Source organism: Eschrichtius robustus, chromosome 1 (genome assembly GCF_028021215.1).
Source record: "Eschrichtius robustus isolate mEscRob2 chromosome 1, mEscRob2.pri, whole genome shotgun sequence".
Lineage (NCBI taxonomy): Eukaryota > Metazoa > Chordata > Mammalia > Artiodactyla > Eschrichtiidae > Eschrichtius > Eschrichtius robustus.
The window spans coordinates 168751744-168769042 of record NC_090824.1 but is presented as its reverse complement, the minus strand read 5'-3'; the positions used below and the strand labels follow the sequence as shown (position 1 = coordinate 168769042).

General features: G+C 43.5%; 1 protein-coding gene across 1 annotated transcript in view; it reads right to left on the bottom strand.

Moving 5' to 3' along the window:
* Positions 1-17299, bottom strand: part of TRPM1 (transient receptor potential cation channel subfamily M member 1) — a 111813-nt gene that overhangs the window by 73777 nt on the left and 20737 nt on the right.

Sequence of the window (17299 nt, the reverse complement as noted above, 5' to 3'; positions counted from 1 at the left end):
TCTGTCCAACACATCTGAATAGACACGTCCAAGAATGGTGGACACAAGTCTTTCAGGATCTTAGCTCGGTTTCTTTTAAGAGAAATGGCTCAGAAGTATGTATTCATGGTTTCCATAGGGCTACAACCTGGGCTTTGTATGCTAGTCAGAGTCTGCAAAGGGAGAACGATGATGCCCACGGAGCCTGGTGTGGACGTGAGTTACCGGAGAAGCTGACAGTCAGCCAGTCTTGGTCAGGTCTTTGATTTGCTCTCAAGACCCCATCTTCTCCAGACTCTCAGGCTCCCCACACACCGTAGTCATTTTACAAGTAATTTTTTTTAACTGGTGCTCAGATTCACTGAATGTTATTTTTAGAATGAAAAGTATTGGAGGTGGGATCCGAGAGCTGCGGGCGGGCTCGACGTACCCCACCTCGGGGTGGTGCTCTGACTGCGGCAACTGTTGAAGGGCTGCCTCCGGGGAAACAGCGATGTGCCACTGACCCCTTAAACATCTTCTTCTGAAGTACATTCTACTCTAGGAGGAATGACTGCACTATTTTCCTGAGCTATGGCAGTCAGACCTGGTAGAGGTAACTTCTCTACAGAAACCCCAAACCTGGCAAGGATGGTTCAGATTTTGGCAGATTGTCGCATCATCCCCACCCAACACTGATAATATCAGCAGAGGGACCTTCAAGATGGCAGAGGAGTAAGAGGTGGAGATCACCTTCCTCCCCACAAATACATCAAAAATACATCTACATGTGGAACAACTCCTATAGAACACCTACTGAACACTGGCAGAAGACCTCAGACTTCCCAAAAGATGCCCTCAGGTGACCTACACGCAGAGGCGGGGCCAAAATCCAAAGCTGAACCCCAGGAGCTGTGCAAACAAAGAAGAGAAAGGGAAATTTCTCCCAGCAGCCTCAGGAGCAGTGGATTAAATTTCCACAATCAACTTGATGTACGCTGCATCTCTGGAATACCTGAGTACACAACGAATCATCCCAAAATTGAGGCGGTGAACTTTGGGAGCAACTGTAGACTTGGAATTTGCTTTCTGCATCTAATTTGTTTCTGGTTTTATGTTTATTTTAGTTTAGTATTTAGAGCTTATTACCATTGGTAGATTTGTTTATTGATTTGGCTGCCCTCTTCCTTTTTTTAAAAATATATATATATATTTCCTTTTTCTCTTTTTGTGAGTGTGTATGTGTATGCTTCTTTGTGTGATTTTGTCTGTATAGCTTTGCTTTTACCATTTGTCCTAGGGTTCTGTCTGTCCATTTTTTTTTGTTTTTGTTTTTTTTTTTAGTATAATTTTTAGCATTTGTTACCATTGGTGGATTTGGTTTTTGGTTTGGTTGCTCTCTTCTTTCTTTCTTTTTTTAAAATACTTTTTAACTTTTTTATTCTTAATAATATTTTTTTATTTTATATTTTAATAACTTTATTTTTTCTTTTCTTCCTTTCTTTCTTTCTCTCTCTCTCTCCCTTTCTTTCTTTCTTCCTTTCTTTTCTTTTCTTTTCTTTCTTTTTCTCCCTTTTCTTCTGAACCGAGTGGCTGACAGGGTCTTGGTGCTCTGGCCAGGTGTCAGGCCTGAGGCTCTGAGGTGGGAGAGCTGAGTTCAGGACATTGGTCCACCAGAGACCTCCTAGCCCCACGTGATATCAAACAGTGAAAGCTCTCCCAGAGATCTCCATCTCAACACTAAGACCCAGCTCCACTCAACAACCAGCAAGCTACAGTGATGGGCACCCTATACCAAGCCACTAGCAAGACAGGAACACAACCCCACCCATTAGCAGAGAGGCAGCCTAAAATCATAATAAGTTCACAGACACCCCAAAACACTACACCAGACGCAGTCCTGCCCACCAGACAGACAAGATCCAGCCTCATCCACCAGAACACAGGCACCAGTCCCCTCCACCAAGAAGCCTACACAAACCACTGAACCAAACTTACCCACTGGGGGCAGACACCAAAAATAACGGGAACTACAAACCTGCAGCCTGCAAAAAGGAGACCCCAAACACAGTAAGTTAAGCAAAAAGAGAAGACAGAGAAATACACAGCAGATGAAGGAGCAAGGTAAAAACCCACCAGACCAAACAAACGAAGACAAAATAGGCAACCTACCTGAAAAAGAATTCAGAGTCATGATAGTAAAGATGATCCAAAATCTCGGAAACAATGCAGAAAATACAAGAAACATTTAACAAGGACCTAGGAGAACTAAAGAGCAAACAAACAATGATGAACAACACAATAAATGAAATTAAAAATTCTCTAGAAGGAATCAATAGCAGAATAACTGAGGCAGAAGAACGGATAAGTGACCTGGACGATAAAATAGTGGAAATAACTACTGCAGAGCAGAATAAAGAAAAAAGAATGAAAAGAACTGAGGACAGTCTCAGAGACCTCTGGGACAACATTAAACGCACCAACATTCAAATTATAGGGGTCCCAGAAGAAGAAGAGAAAAAAAAGGGACTGAGAAAATATTTGAAGAGATTATAGTTGAAAATTTCCCTAATATGGGAAAGGAAATAGTCAGTCAAGTCCAGGAAGCGCAGAGAGTCCCTTACAGGATAAATCCAAGGAGAAACATGCCAAGACACATATTAATCAAACTATCAAAAATTAAATACAAAGAAAAAATATTAAAAGCAGCAAGGGAAAAGCAACAAATAGCATACAAGGGAATCCCCATAAGGTTAACAGCTGATCTTTCAGCAGAAACTCTGCAAGCCAGAAGGGAGTGGCAGGACATATTTAAAGTGATGAAAGGGAAAAACCTACCACCAAGATTACTCTACCCAGCAAGGATCTCATTCAGATTTGATGGAGAAATTAAAACCTTTACAGACAAGCAAAAGCTAAGAGAATTCAGCACCACCAAACCAGCTTTACAACAAATGCTAAAGGAACTTCTCTAGGCAGGAAACACAAGAGAAGGAAAAGACCTACAAAAACAAACCCAAAACAATTAAGAAAATGGTAATAGGAACATACATATCAATAACTACCTTAAATGTAAGTGGATTAAATGCTCCAGCCAAAAGACACAGACTGGATGAATGGATACAAAAACAAGACCCGTACATATGCTGTCTACAAGAGACCTACTTCAGACCTAGGGACACATACAGACTGAAAGTGAGGGGATGGAAAAAGATATTCCATGCAAATGGAACTCAAAAGAAAGCAGGTGTAGCAGTTCTCATATCAGACAAAATAGACTTTAAAATAAAAACTATTACAAGAGACAAAGAAGGACACTACATAATGATCAAGGGATCAATCCAAGAAGAAAATATAACAATTGTAAATATTTATGCACCCAACATAGGAGAACCTCAATACATAAGGCAACTGCTAACAGCCATAAAAGGATAAATCGACAGTAACACAATAATAGTAGGGGACTTTAACACCCACTTTCACCAGTGGACAGATCATCCAAAATGAAAATAAATAAGGAAACACAAGCCTTAAATGACACATTAAACAAGATGGACTTAATTGATATTTATAGGACTTTCCATCCAAAACAACAGAATACACTTTCTTCTCAAGTGCTCATGGAACATTCTCCAGGATAGATCATATCTTGGGACACCAATCAAGCCTTGGTATATTTAAGAAAATTGAAATTGTATCAAGTATCTTTTCCAACCACAACGCTATGAGACTAGATATCAGTTACAGGAAAAAAAACCTGTAAAAAATACAAACACATGGAGGCTAAACAATACACTACTAAATAACCAAGAGATCACTGAAGAAATCAAAGGGGAAATCAAAAAATACCTAGAAACAAATGACAATGATAACACAACAACCCAAAACCTATGGGATGCAGCAAAAGCATTTCTAAGAGGGAAGTTTATAGCAATACAGTCCTACCTCAAGAAACAAGGAACATCTCAAATAAACAGCCTAACCTTACACCTAAAGCAATTATAGAAAGAATAACAAAAAAACCCCAAAGTTAGCAGAAAGAAAGAAATCATAAAGATCAGATCAGAAATAAATGAAAAAGAAATGAAGGAAACAATAGCAAAGATCAATAAAACTAAAAGCTGGGTCTTTGAGAAGATAAACAAAATTGATAAACCATTAGCCAGACTCATCAAGAAAAAAAGGGAGAAGACTCAAATCAATAGAATTAGAAATGAAAAAGAAGTAACAACTGACACTGCAGAAATACAAAGGATCATGAGAGATTACTACAAGCAACTATATGCCAATAAAATGGACAACCTGGAAGAAATGCACAAATTCTTAGAAAAGCACAACTTTCCGAGACTGAACCAGGAAGAAATAGAATATATATACAGACCAATCACAAGCACTGAAATTGAAATTGTGTTAAAAATCTTCCAACAAACAAAAGTCCAGGACCAGATGGCTTCACAGGCAAATTCTATCAAACATTTAGAGAAGAGCTAACACCTATCTTTCTCAAACTCTTCCAAAATATAGCAGAGGGAGCAAGATTGTTTTGGTTTTCCTGGGTCCCTTGTATTTCCATATGAATATTAGGCTCTGCTTGTTGATTTCTGGGAGGAAAAAAAAAGCAGCTAGGATTTAGATGGGGATTGTGCTGAATCACTTCATCAGTTTGGGGAACATTGCCATTTTAATTATGTTAAGCCTTTCAATTTGTGAACATAGGTTATCTTTCCATTTGTTTAGATCTTCTTAATTTAATTTCTTTCAACAATGTTTTATAGTTTCAAGTGTACAAGTCTTGCACTTCTTTTGTTAAATTTTTTTCTAGGTAGACATTTTTTTGAGTACTTATTTTCTTTCTGTTACAAGATACTCTATGCCTGTCCTGTTCATTTCTTCACCCAGACTTAAAATGAGCCATTTCTCCAAGGAGCCCTGGTTCTGTATAATGGGTAATGGTATTTAGTAAACATAATCGGAGTGCTCAGTGTGTTCTAAAATACTCATTGTAGAGAGGAAACTAAGGCTCTCTGAGTTTAAATATCTTGTTTGTTGGCCTTCTGCAGATACTATTGTCAACTAAAATGAGCCAGAATTGTTTGGAGAACACTGCATTTATATTTGCAGCCAGAATAAATAAGACTGGTCTAGAATATATTATTGTTGTGAGAAAGCAAGAATACTTTCCAAGATGTTTAGAAGTACTGACAAAGATGCCAACTTCAATGGCCTTTTATTGGCTGAATTTTGATGATTTAAATATGAAAAAGAAGACCAGGATTATAATAACTAGAACTAATTGAATCTGTAAAAAGCCCTAAGTCCATGATGATGCTCAAAAAGAACAGATTGTGTTCCATAAAATCATACCTATATGTGTCTGAGGATTTATGATCCCCAGTTACAAAATATACAAAAATATATACCTCATGGTTACTGGCTAAATAACTCATTAAGGATCAAGGAGTAGACTGTGGAGAAATGGATTTGTAACTGCGGTCCTTAGACCATGTTCAATATAAGAACCTCCCAAATACAAGTGTGGTTGAACATATGTTGAGGGAGCCTTCAAGGAAGTCTGGGGCCTAGTTCTGGACAAATGCTCAGGGAAGCTTGAGATTTGACCTATAACTCACCTACCTCTCAGTAAATTCCTCCATGCTAGGTGTACGTTGTATACATATATCAGGTTAGTTGGCAAACACTTTCCAGAATCTCAAGCAGTGGGAGAAGTCAGGAAGCTAGAACACTCCCTTCCTACCAGGAGTATAAAGTAGGTGCTTCTTATCCCTGGAAAAAACTGTCATTCTGTTTGGTTAGTATCACTGGCAACTGTGTATTTCCACGAGGATTCTAGGGACCCAGGATGCTGTAAAGGATGCAGTGTTCCCTAATTTCTATTTTTCCTATTTTAATGAAAACCATATAGTTCTTTTTGTGTTTATCTTTCCCAATTGAGACATTTATAGGAAAGAAAAAGTAGAGAATTTTGACAGCTGTTGAAGATTCTTTATGTACAATGTGAGTCTTTGGAACTAGCAATTAGAAGGTTACAATTTGTATATTAAACTGGTAGAATAATATAAACTAACTAAATGATAATCCTTAAGTATATTCACAGTTGCTATACTCTTTGATCGTCAGCATTTTTGAAGTGTGTACCATAAATCCCATTGTTTGGTTATGAGCACTCATATTTTTGAGCAAAATAACTATTACTATTTTCTTGCCAACCAGAAAACTATTCTTATATCATATACAAAAGCTTAAAATGTTTATTTATGGAAAATTAAATAGTAATATTCACTATAACATGATAATGATATATTAAAACAAAAAGGCAAAAGGCAAAGGGTTCCTGGGATGAGTGTGATGGGAAGAATTTTCAGGTCACTCTGAGGTCTGACAGCATGATTATATACTTGGACATTTCCTAAGTGAACCATTCTAAGAGGAGTTGAACAATATTACATGTAATTGGGATTTGTTGTTTTATAAAATAATTTATTGATGTGATTACAAACTATATCCATGAGAAGTGGCTGTTAGTGAAGAAAATACATGGTGAAAGGCAATTAGCATAAGCATATCCAGTCTTTGATCTTAGTGATATAAATATATTCTTTACTAAGTATACGTGAATGCTTTGTTTCTATTAGCTTGACCAATATCCTGAGTATCTCTGAGCAGAAAATGTTCATGTTCACCTGTTGAGCAGGCCTCTGATGACTGCAGGAAGACTGGACAATTTTTTCTTTTGTCTAATTGGTGAAATCACCCCATAAGTTCTAACTATCCTATCTGATTTGTCCTCTTCTTTTTAAAATTGTAACTTTTATCTCTGAACTTATTTAAAAGGTATTATATTACCCATTTTAAAAAGGATTTAATGTAGCATCTTCTAGAACGGGTTAGTTTTTGATGTCCTATGTAGATACTAAGTATTTTCTATCTTAGTGTATATCTCTCCTTCATGTATTTTTTTTTTTTTTTTTTTTGGAATGGTCCTTTGGGAGAATTAAAGTATTTTCCAAGAAAAAAAATATTGGAGGTTGTGAGGAAATGTGTATTCATATAACACCACTGCTGGGGCTGGAAATTGGTACATTCTCTATCGAGGGTAATTTGGCAATAATTTGTCACAATTATGAAGCTTATACCTTTTGATGTGCCATTTTTAGGATTTTATTCTACAGATATGCCTGAACAAATGACACATGTCCAGGGTTATTTACTGGATCACTGTTTATGATATCAAAAGGCTGGGAGTCACCTGCTGTTTATCAGTAGAGGATTGTTACCTGAATCATAGAACAGTTGTCAATTTTCTGAAATATAAAAAAAAAGAATAAGACGTTCTCTATCAATAGGGAAAGATCACTGAGCTATAGTAAGGGAAAAAGCAAGTCATGGGTTAATTTCTAGAGTATCATCATTCTGTTAGAGGGGAGAAATGTAGATATGCAAGTAGACTTGCTGGAAAATAGGCACCACATACTGGGAAGGATTCCCTAGGAGCAGCTGACACTGGTTCCCCCAGAGGGAGATCTTGAGGCCTCGGGGACCTGGGTGGGAAGCAGATGCCCATAGCCTGGGTGCCTTTCTCAATTTTTTTTTTTTTTTTAAGATTTATTTATTTATTTATTTTTGGCTGGGTTGGGTCTTCGTTGCAGTGCACAGGCTTCTCTTGTGGTGGCTTCTCTTGCTGCGGAGCACGGGCTCTAGGCGCCCAGGCTTCTGTAGTGTTGGAGCACAGGCTCAGTAGTTGTGCCTCGCGGGCTCTAGAGCGCAGGCTCGGTAGTTGTGGCGCACGGGCTTAGTTGCTCCGCGGCACGTGGGATCTTCCCGGACCAGGGATCGAACCCATGTCCCCTGCATTGGCAGGCAGTTCTTAACCACTGTGCCACCAGGGAAGCCCGCCTTTCTCAATTGTTTAAAAGAATTAATGTTTTTACCATACTAAGTTAAGTAAGCCAGACAGAGAAAGACAAATATCATATGAGATTGCTTATATGTGGAATCTAAAAAAATTATACAAATGAACTTATTTACAGAACAGAAACAGACTCACAGACATAGAAAACAAATTTATGGTTACCTAAGGGGACGGGGGGGAGAGGGATAAATTAGGAGTTTGAGATTAACATAAACACACTACTATATATAAAATAGATAACCAACAAGGACCTACTGTATGGCACAGGGAACTATACTCAATATCTTGTAATAACCTATAAAGGAAAAGAAATTGAAAAAGAATACATGGGAATTCCCTGGTGGTCCAGGGGTTAGGACTCGGCTCTTTCACTGCCTGGGCCAGGGTTCAATCCCCGGTCAGGGAACTAAGATCTTGCAAGCTGCATGGCGCTACCAAAAAAAAAAAAAAAAAAAAGAATATATATAATTATATATATATTATATATAATTATATATATATTATATATATATGTATTATATACAGAATCACTTTGTTGTACACCTGAAACTAATACAACATTGTAAATCAACTATACTCCAATTAAAAAAAAAAGAAAAAAAAAAGACTAAATAAAGACTTCATTTTTTTTAGAGCAGTTCTAGGTTCCCAACAGAATTGAGAGGGAGGTGCAGAGAGTTCCCACATACTCCCTGACCCTCCCTCATTATCAACATTCTCCACCAGGGTGGTGCATTTTTTACCAAGGTCAAACCTACACTGACACATCACCGTCACCCAAAGTCCATAGTATACATTACTTCACTCTTGGCATCGTACATTCTATGGGTTGGACAAATTATAATGACATGTAGCCATCATTATAATATCATACAAAGTATTTTCACTGCCCTAAAAATCCTCTGTGCTCCACCTATTCATCCCTCCCTCCCTCCCTCCTAACCCCTGGCAACCACTGAGCTTTGTATTGTCTCTGGAGTTTCACCTTTTCCAGAATGTCATGTAGTTGGACTCATCCAGTATGAAGCCTTTTCAGATTGGCTTCTTTCACTTAGTTTTAATGCATTTAAGCTTCCTCCACGCCTTTCTATGGGTGATGACACGTTTTTTTTTTTAGTGCTGAATAATATTCCATTGTCTGGATGTGCCACAGTTTATTTACCCATCCACCCTCTGAACTTGGTTGCTTCTAAGTTTTGGCAGTTACGAATAAAGATGCCATAAACATCTGTGTGCAGTTTTCAGTTGTGGATCTACGTTTTTCCCTCTAAAAATTTGAACGATGTAAACGTACTACCTATTTCAAAATGGAAAACTTTTGCCTGAAATGAAAAAGTAAAATAAAACAATTTTTTTAAAGAAAAGAATTCTCCGTAGTCCCGCAACTCTCATCATAAAGTGGTGTCATTTTTCATTTGCTGAACCCCAATTCGTCTGTATCCATTTGTTGAAGATGTCTTTTGTGCAAGGTGCTGAGTGCTGTGGGGACTTCCCAGAGAAACACTTCAGTGCAAGCTCCGTCCACCACCTGGAAACGTCAGGTTGAGGGGTGGACACAGCACATGCTGAAGCGTGCAGGCAGCAGGGATGGCTTCCTGGAGCGGAGGGGGAAATCTCTGCCCACCTCACTGGGGAGCCAGCATCCTTTCCTGCATCTCCTTGAGGCCCGGCTTGATGTGTGATGTGTGTATACCTGTGTGATGCATTCGTGTGTGGTGTGACGTGTGTACACGTGTGATGGGTGTGTGTGTGTGGTGTGTGTTTGTGTGTTACGCACATGGCACGTATGCTGTGTATTATGTGCTGTGCACACAATGCGTGTGTGTCCCGGGCTCGTGGCAGGATGGGTGGGCAGGCACGTGGAGCAGCCGGGCAGAGTCAGATCTTGGAGAAGTCACAGTGCGCTGACCCCCGCATCCTTGGCTCTCTCCTGCAGCCGCCAGGGGGAGCATCGTGGCGCGATCTTTGACCTGTGACCCGAGGTGTCTAGTGGCTGTCCCCACCCGCCTGGCAGCAATGCTGATCTGGGGGGCTCCCTTGTCTCCTGGGAGAGTGGCAGTGACAGCCCAGGGTCACAGAGGCCCTCCCCAACGAGGGCATGTCAAGGACTGGAGGCCACTTTTGTGGCTCCATAGAGAGTCCTGGCCCCAGTCCCAGCCATGCAGGGACGGTCCAACCTGGGTTTCTAACCTTCTGGAAGGAGCTGCGAGTCCCACCCAGACCGAGGAGCCTTTCTAGGGAGAACTCAGAGTCAGCTGGTCACTTGGTTTCTTTTTGAATAACAGGAATGATTGTAATTCAAGGTCTTCCCCAGGGGCCTTGAAAAAAACAACACCATACAGTTTTCCCTCCAAATAATTTAATGACTGCTTGAAAACTACGTTGCTGATGAGGAAAAGTGGCAGCATTGGCGCAGAGGAGAAAGTTCAGCTGAAGTCCCAGCCCCAGCCCTTCTTATGTGGCATGTTCTAACAGTCTGAGGCAAAATAGCCAAGTGGATCATCAGCTGGAAGGAAGAAAACATGCTTCCCTTTTGCATTTCACTCTTTACTTCCCAGAGAAGCTGGGAGGACACAACTCTTTTCTGGAAAAAAAAAAACAAACGTAATTCACAGTATTTGCACAATATGTCTCTGGAGAAAGACAAGAAGAATCTAAACAAATACTGTATTTGTTTAGAGAGTCGGCTACTTTCTCACCGAGACATAGGATGGTGTTTCTAAAACAACTTTCTGTGTCTTCTAGGACTAAACAAATAAATCAATATCTGTGGGTAATGGGAGCTGGGTTTCTCCCTGTTGGAGAAGGGAATTACAAATATAGGAAGTGGGGAAGGTTAGAATGAAGCCCTGTGGCATTGGACTGAAATTGAAATTATCAATATGAACCCGGGATTTTAATAAGTGGAGATAGATAGATACAAGAATGTATGTAGGTGTGTATGTAGTTCCCCCCTGCCCACACACACACACACACCAACTACATATAACAGATTGTATTAGTTGCCTATGCTTAACATAACAAATTGCCCCAAAACTTAGTGGCTTAAAACAACATTTACTTATATAAAATAGATGAACAACAAGGACCTACTGTATAGCACAGGGAACTCTACTCAATATTGTGTCATAACCTATATAGTAAAAGAATCTGAAAAAGAATAGATACATGTATATGTATAACTGAATCACGTTGCTGTACACTTGAAACTAACACAACATTATAAATCAACTATACGCCAATGTAAAATAAAAAATTAAATAATGAAAAAGAATTATTCATTTGGCTTAAGTTCATCAACCATGAAAACCCTAGAGCTGTTAAAAAAAAAACACGCCAACAACAAACATTTATTATGTCACAGGGGACGGGGGATTGGATGGGGCTTAGCTGGATGCTCCTGACTCTTGTCTCTCACAAGGATTCAATCAAGGATGGGCGGGAACTGTGGTCTCATCTGGAGGAGGGCGGCTGGGGCGTATCCATCTCCAAGCCCCCTCACGTGGTTGCTGTTGGCGAGAACCACCTGCTCTCGAGGGCTGTTGGCCCATCTCCTCCCTCAGTTCCTTCCACGTGAGCCTCTCCCAGGGCGATTCACAGCCTGGCAGGTGCCCCGTCAGAGCGAGGAGCCCAAGACACATGCAAGACAGAAGCCAGTGTCTCTTTATAACCTAACACATGAAGCAATACCTCATCACTTTTGCAGTATTTTTTTTCCTTTTTTTTTTTTTTTAAAGATAATGTGTTTACTGATTTGCCTTTCACCTTAACCTTTCCCCCTCAACACCAAATCTTTTTTTTTTTTTGGCCGCACTACGCAGCATGCGGGATCTTAGTTCTCAGACCAGGGATCGAACCCCTGCCCCCTGCAGTGGAAGCGTGGAGTCCTAACCACTGAACCGCCAAGGAATTCCCACTTTTGCTGTATTCTATTCATTAGAAGTGAGTCACTTGGTCCAGCCCACACTCAGGGGGAGAGGGTTACTGTAATGTCAGTGCCTGGAATTAAGCTTCTGATGGCTGACACATTCATTTCGAAAGACACCCATCTCGAATGAACAGACTGTAAGACACAGCTACTAGCAAAACAACCAGATAAGGAGTGGGGCCACCCCTACCCTTGAAAGCCCTGGATGACCCCGCTTCTCCCTTCCTGCCCCCTGATTCCCGATCTCAGGCTTTAAATTAGCCAGTAAAGACTCTAGACACCCTGCCCTCGGACCCTAATAAAGGCAGATTCCAGCCCACCTTCTCTCCCCATGACCTTGCTGTGTGGCCCTTCCTTGGGTGTGACCTGTGAGTAGTAAATCTTGTTCCTCAAAGTTCTCTTGGTTTTTGCTGAAGTGTATCTTGCAATCGTAATAAGAACCACAAGCACGGGCTTACAGGGTGGCGCAGTGGTTAAGAATCTGCCTGCCAATGCAGGTGACACGGGTTCGAGCTCTGGTCTGGGAAGATCCCACATGCTGCGTAGCAACTAAGCCCGTGCACCACAACTACTGAGGCTGTGCTCTAGAGCCTGTGAGCCACAACTACTGAGCTCACATGCCACAACTACTGAAGCCCACGAGGCTAGAGCCTGAGCTCCGCAACAAGAGAAGCCATCGCAATGAGAAGCCCATGCACTGCAACGAAGAGTAGCCTCTGCTCGCCGCAACTAGAGAAAGACACGCGCAGCAACGAAGACCCAGTGCAGCCAAAAATAAATAAATAAATTTATTAAAAAAAAAAAAAAAGAAAAGAACCACAAGGGCTGGTCCAACCACAACACTAGTCCCAGTGGGGGAAATGTCTATGGGGCTCCCTACAAGTGATACAGGCCTGTGTGAGTGCACCGGGCATACCTAGTTGGGAGGCACAGCTCTCAGGAGGCTGGGATCACTGGGGTCATAGGCCTACCACACATGTACACATATGTATATTTACTTCCTGACTCTATCCACTGAAAGTGCCTAAAAACACTCTGATAGCACTGAGTATACTTAGTGCTCAAGTATCTGTTTCTAAAGAGCATTCTCCCCTAAAAGAAGCCAGGGCTCCTTGGACAAATGACTGAATCCAGATCTGGGGCAGAGAAAGTACAAGATGAGCTGGGAACATCTTGTGCCAGAAAGTAAGGAAATGTTTATTTTTGACATGGGAACTTGTCTGAAGAACACAGAAGCCTCTTTGAAGGGGCTCTCACTGGCTTTATCTGGGATGACCTGAGCATGAAACTAAATGATCACAATAAAGAATGATAACCCTTTGGCTGAAATAAGGACCCACGATTCCACACCAGTATAAAGTCATACCTAAATAAACACATAAGGGAGATGGGAAAGCTGTTTCTTCCGTTTACTAGTCATCTAATAAATGCAGAAAGAATGAAGGAATTAGAAAAATCACCATTTGGCAACCGTCAAGAATCTTCGATGAAAGCTACAAGTAGGTGGTAAAAGTCTGAAGAGCAACAGTACCCTTACATAGCCGCAAAGTATCTCCCATAGATAGTCACTAATTACAAAGAGGACATGAGTAACCTGACAGTGGAGAGATCTGGTGAACACCACCTAACGCAAAGTGAGAATCACCAGCAATGAAACCAAGATTCACCTCCAGCCTCCAGATGATATGCACTGAGACGAACAAAAAATGCCAAAAATGCATAACCTGAATCTAATCGGGAGGAAACCTTAGAGAACCCAAATTGAGGGGCACCCTGGAAAATAACTGACCTATATTCTTCAAAAGTCTCAAGGCTGTGAAAGACAAGGAAAGACGGGAATGGTTGCAGAGGCTGTAGAGACATGACCTTGGAACGCCCTTGAGTCTCTCGCCCCGCCCCTTGGCCCCCTTTGGCCCCGCCCCACCCTCTCTGGGTCCCACCCTCTGATCCCTCTCTAGGCCCCGCCCCCTCTGCTGGGCCTAGAGTCCCCCCCACCCCACCCCTGCATAAGAAACCAACAGGTGGGCCCTTCCCAGGAATCTCTTAACAACACGGTGAGGGAAATCAGAAAGCCAGTGTCCAGCCCCTTGAACAACTAGGCTCAGGCCCCCCATCATCAAAAGGGGGAAACGCCATCATCTACCCTGCAGCATTTCATACGCTGAGGTGGGTGAGGAGCTTGGACAGCAGTAACGTGCCTCTGATTTATTCACGTCTGTTCTCTCACAGGCAGCGTTTAAACGCCATCACCACCGAGGGCCCCCATTCTTCCTTCGTGCAGGTCTGGGGTGTCCGTGGCCCCTCCAGGAGCATCAGCCTTGCATCCTGACCCCCAACTCGGGAGGGGGCTTTTCAGAGGGCGCCCAGCACTGGCCCTGCTTGTGGCCCTGGGCAGGGACAGCAGCTGGTGTGCTCGCTGCTCCTGGCTCAACCCACTTCCCTCTGCTTCACCGAAAATCCATTTTTTTTCCTAAGGAAAAAGCTGGCATGTGACTAACATACTTTCCCTGAGGAAAGAAAGGCTTTGCTTTAGTATTAACTCTTAATTGTTTAAAAAGTTTAGTTAAGAAAAATATCCTCAGTTCAAAATTCCAAGTTACTGCTTAGTCTCCAGAAATGTTCTAGAATCTTCCGAGGATGAACGAGCGGTCCAAGAGCCACTCACTCTTTCCTGCAATCATGCCTCACAGTGTCCAGACTCTGCTCAAAAGTTGCCTTCGGGGAGGCTCTCTGACTCCCCAGCCCCCAGCCCCCGCGTCCTGTTTCTATACCCCCTCCCTCTTTCCTCTGCCCCCTCCCTTCCCACAAAAGCCACAGAAGCCCCAGCCCTGCTCAGTCCTCTGCATGAGTGCCCAGCGGAGGGGAGGTGCTCACTACCCCTTGGTTACTAAGGGAGTGATTCAATAGCCCAGGTGGAGCATCGCCAGAGCTGCGGGCAGCGGCCTGTCCCCGGGCCGCCGCGGGCCGGTGGTGCACACAGAGCAGGAGGTCACCCAGATTACCCGGGAGAGCCTCAGTTCACGTGGGGTGAGCGCAGCCTCAGAGGCCGATGCAGGTGAGAGCAATGGGTGGAGGCCCCTCAGTAAACAGTCCTCCCTCCCCTGCTGAGGACACACTCCCAGGGCTGAGTCAGCCAAGGTATTAGCAAAAGGCGTGGACTCGCTGTGAGATGAAAGGAAAGCAGAGCCTCCCGGGGTTCATTCATAAACCCGCCAGGTCCTCCCCGCCCCCTCAGGTTAGGTCCCGCCCCCTCATCTGAAATATTCCTGTCCATCAGAAATGGTTGTTTCAAATGCTTTGGGGGGGCTTCCCTGGTGGCGCAGTGGTTGAGAATCTGCCTGCCAATGCAGGGGACACGGGTTCAAGCCCTGGTTTGGGAAGATCCCACATGCCGCGGAGCAACTAGGCCCGTGAGCCACAATTACTGAGCCTGCGCATCTGGAGCCTGTGCTCCGCAACAAGAGAGGCTGCGATAGCGAGGCCCGCGCACTGCGATGAAGAGTGGCCCCCACTTGCCGCAACTAGAGAAAGCCCTCGCACAGAAACGAAGACCCAACGCAACCAAAAATAAAAAATAAATAAATTAAAAAAAAAAAAAAAAAAAAAAACTATTAAATGCTTTGGGGGCAAGATAACAGCAACATCCGCCCTGGGGATTAGGATCCCACCCGGGACAGTGCACGAGGCTGAGTGAGGGACCGCGGGTGCACTGCCCACCCCACTGAGCTGAGACTTTCCCTGCTCTGAAGGGGGCACTGCCTTGCATACTTCTGAGCTTCAGCTGGGATAACACTTGTACAATATTTGGGAAATACTACGTTTAACTGGAAATCCTCATATGTTCCAAGACCCCCTGTGGATGCCCGAAACCCAGATAGTACCGAATTCTGTATATACTATGCTTTTTCCTATGCATACATACCTATGATAAAGTTTAATTTTTAAATTAGACACAGTAAGAGATTAACAACGATAAGTAATAATAAAATAGAACAATTATAACAATATATTGTAATGAAAGTTATGTGAATGCGCTTTCTCTCCCTCTCAAAATATCTTCCTGTGGTGTACTCACCCTTCTTCTTATGATGATGTGAGATGATAAAATGCCTATGTGATGAGATGCAGTGAGGTGAATGACACAGACATTGCGACATAGCATTAGGCTGCTAAGGACCTTCTGACCACAAGTCCGAAGGAGGATCGCCTGCTCCAGGTGATCCTGGATCATCCAGCCATGACGGTGTCCGTGGCTGGATGTCAGCAGCAGACCACATCCATGGCTGGAGATCCTGGATGGGATGCATCAGGACAGCGTGAGATTTCATCCTGCTACTCAGAACAGCATGGCAACTCAAGACTTAATTGTTTATTTCTAGAGTTTTCCATTTAATATTTTCAGACTGGGTTGACCGCAGGTAACTGAAACTGCAGAAGACAAAATCACGGATAAGGGGGGACGACTGCATTTCTATCACAGGGTAGTAAGATGCACAACAGAAACAGAGGCGGTGTGTCAGCAAGGCTTCAACTGGTGGTTCAGAGACCACCAGGGGCTGGGAGTTCAGGGGGTGGGTAAGTGCAGGGAGTTAAGTCTCAAAGGGTAGGCAGGATTTGGAGAGGTGGGTGGAAGACGCTTGGGGCCGGGCGTGGTGGGCTGGGTGAAGCAGCAGGTGGGAAGCAGTATGGTGAGGACGGGTTTGGAGAGCGGAGGGGGAGGGGTGGTACCAAGGAGCAGAAAGGTGAGGGAACAGGGTTTGGCGGGGGAGGGCAGATGCCTTGTGCCACCCTGCATCTGAGTAGGAGGGGCCTGGGCTGTGGAGGGGCAGGAGAGGACCCAGCACGAGAGGAGCGTCTGAGTGGGGGCTTCTCTTGGTAAGGGAAGAACAGGCACAGCCCAAGCTGCCATATCTTCGTACACCCCGTGTTCTGTGGGAGCCCATTGTGTGGCCAGTGTGAGGCTGCGTGCAGGGCCACCGGCTGGGGTGGAGGTGAGCCAGGCTTCCATTGCCATCAGGTAACAACTCATGGCCAACAAACAAGGCAGCAAATAAGCCAGAGCACTGCAGATTGGGGAAGAGTAGGAAGGGACAAGAGAAGAGGGTATGGAAGAGTACGGGGTGTGCACATGGGGCCGGGGCCTTGTTGGATTGGGAAGTCTTTGCCAAACACGCTCCACATTTCAACTGAGAACGGAAAGACCGGAAGGGAATTCTAGGGGGAGGGAACAGTGTGTACAAAGGGAAGAGTGTGCAGCAGGAAGAGCTGGGGGGTGGTGGCTGAGGGGCTTGGGTGGGAATGTGGAATAACTGGTGACTGGGGAGGCAGGTGGGGCTCATTCTGCAGGGCCTTTAGGCCACAGTGACTGGTGAGCAGGGAGTGACATGAACTGGTGAGACTGGATTATACATGGGCAAAGGGGGGCAGGGCACTCGTGGGAAGACTGGAGTGTGGTCCAGGCCAGAGAGGTTGGAGGCCTGGAC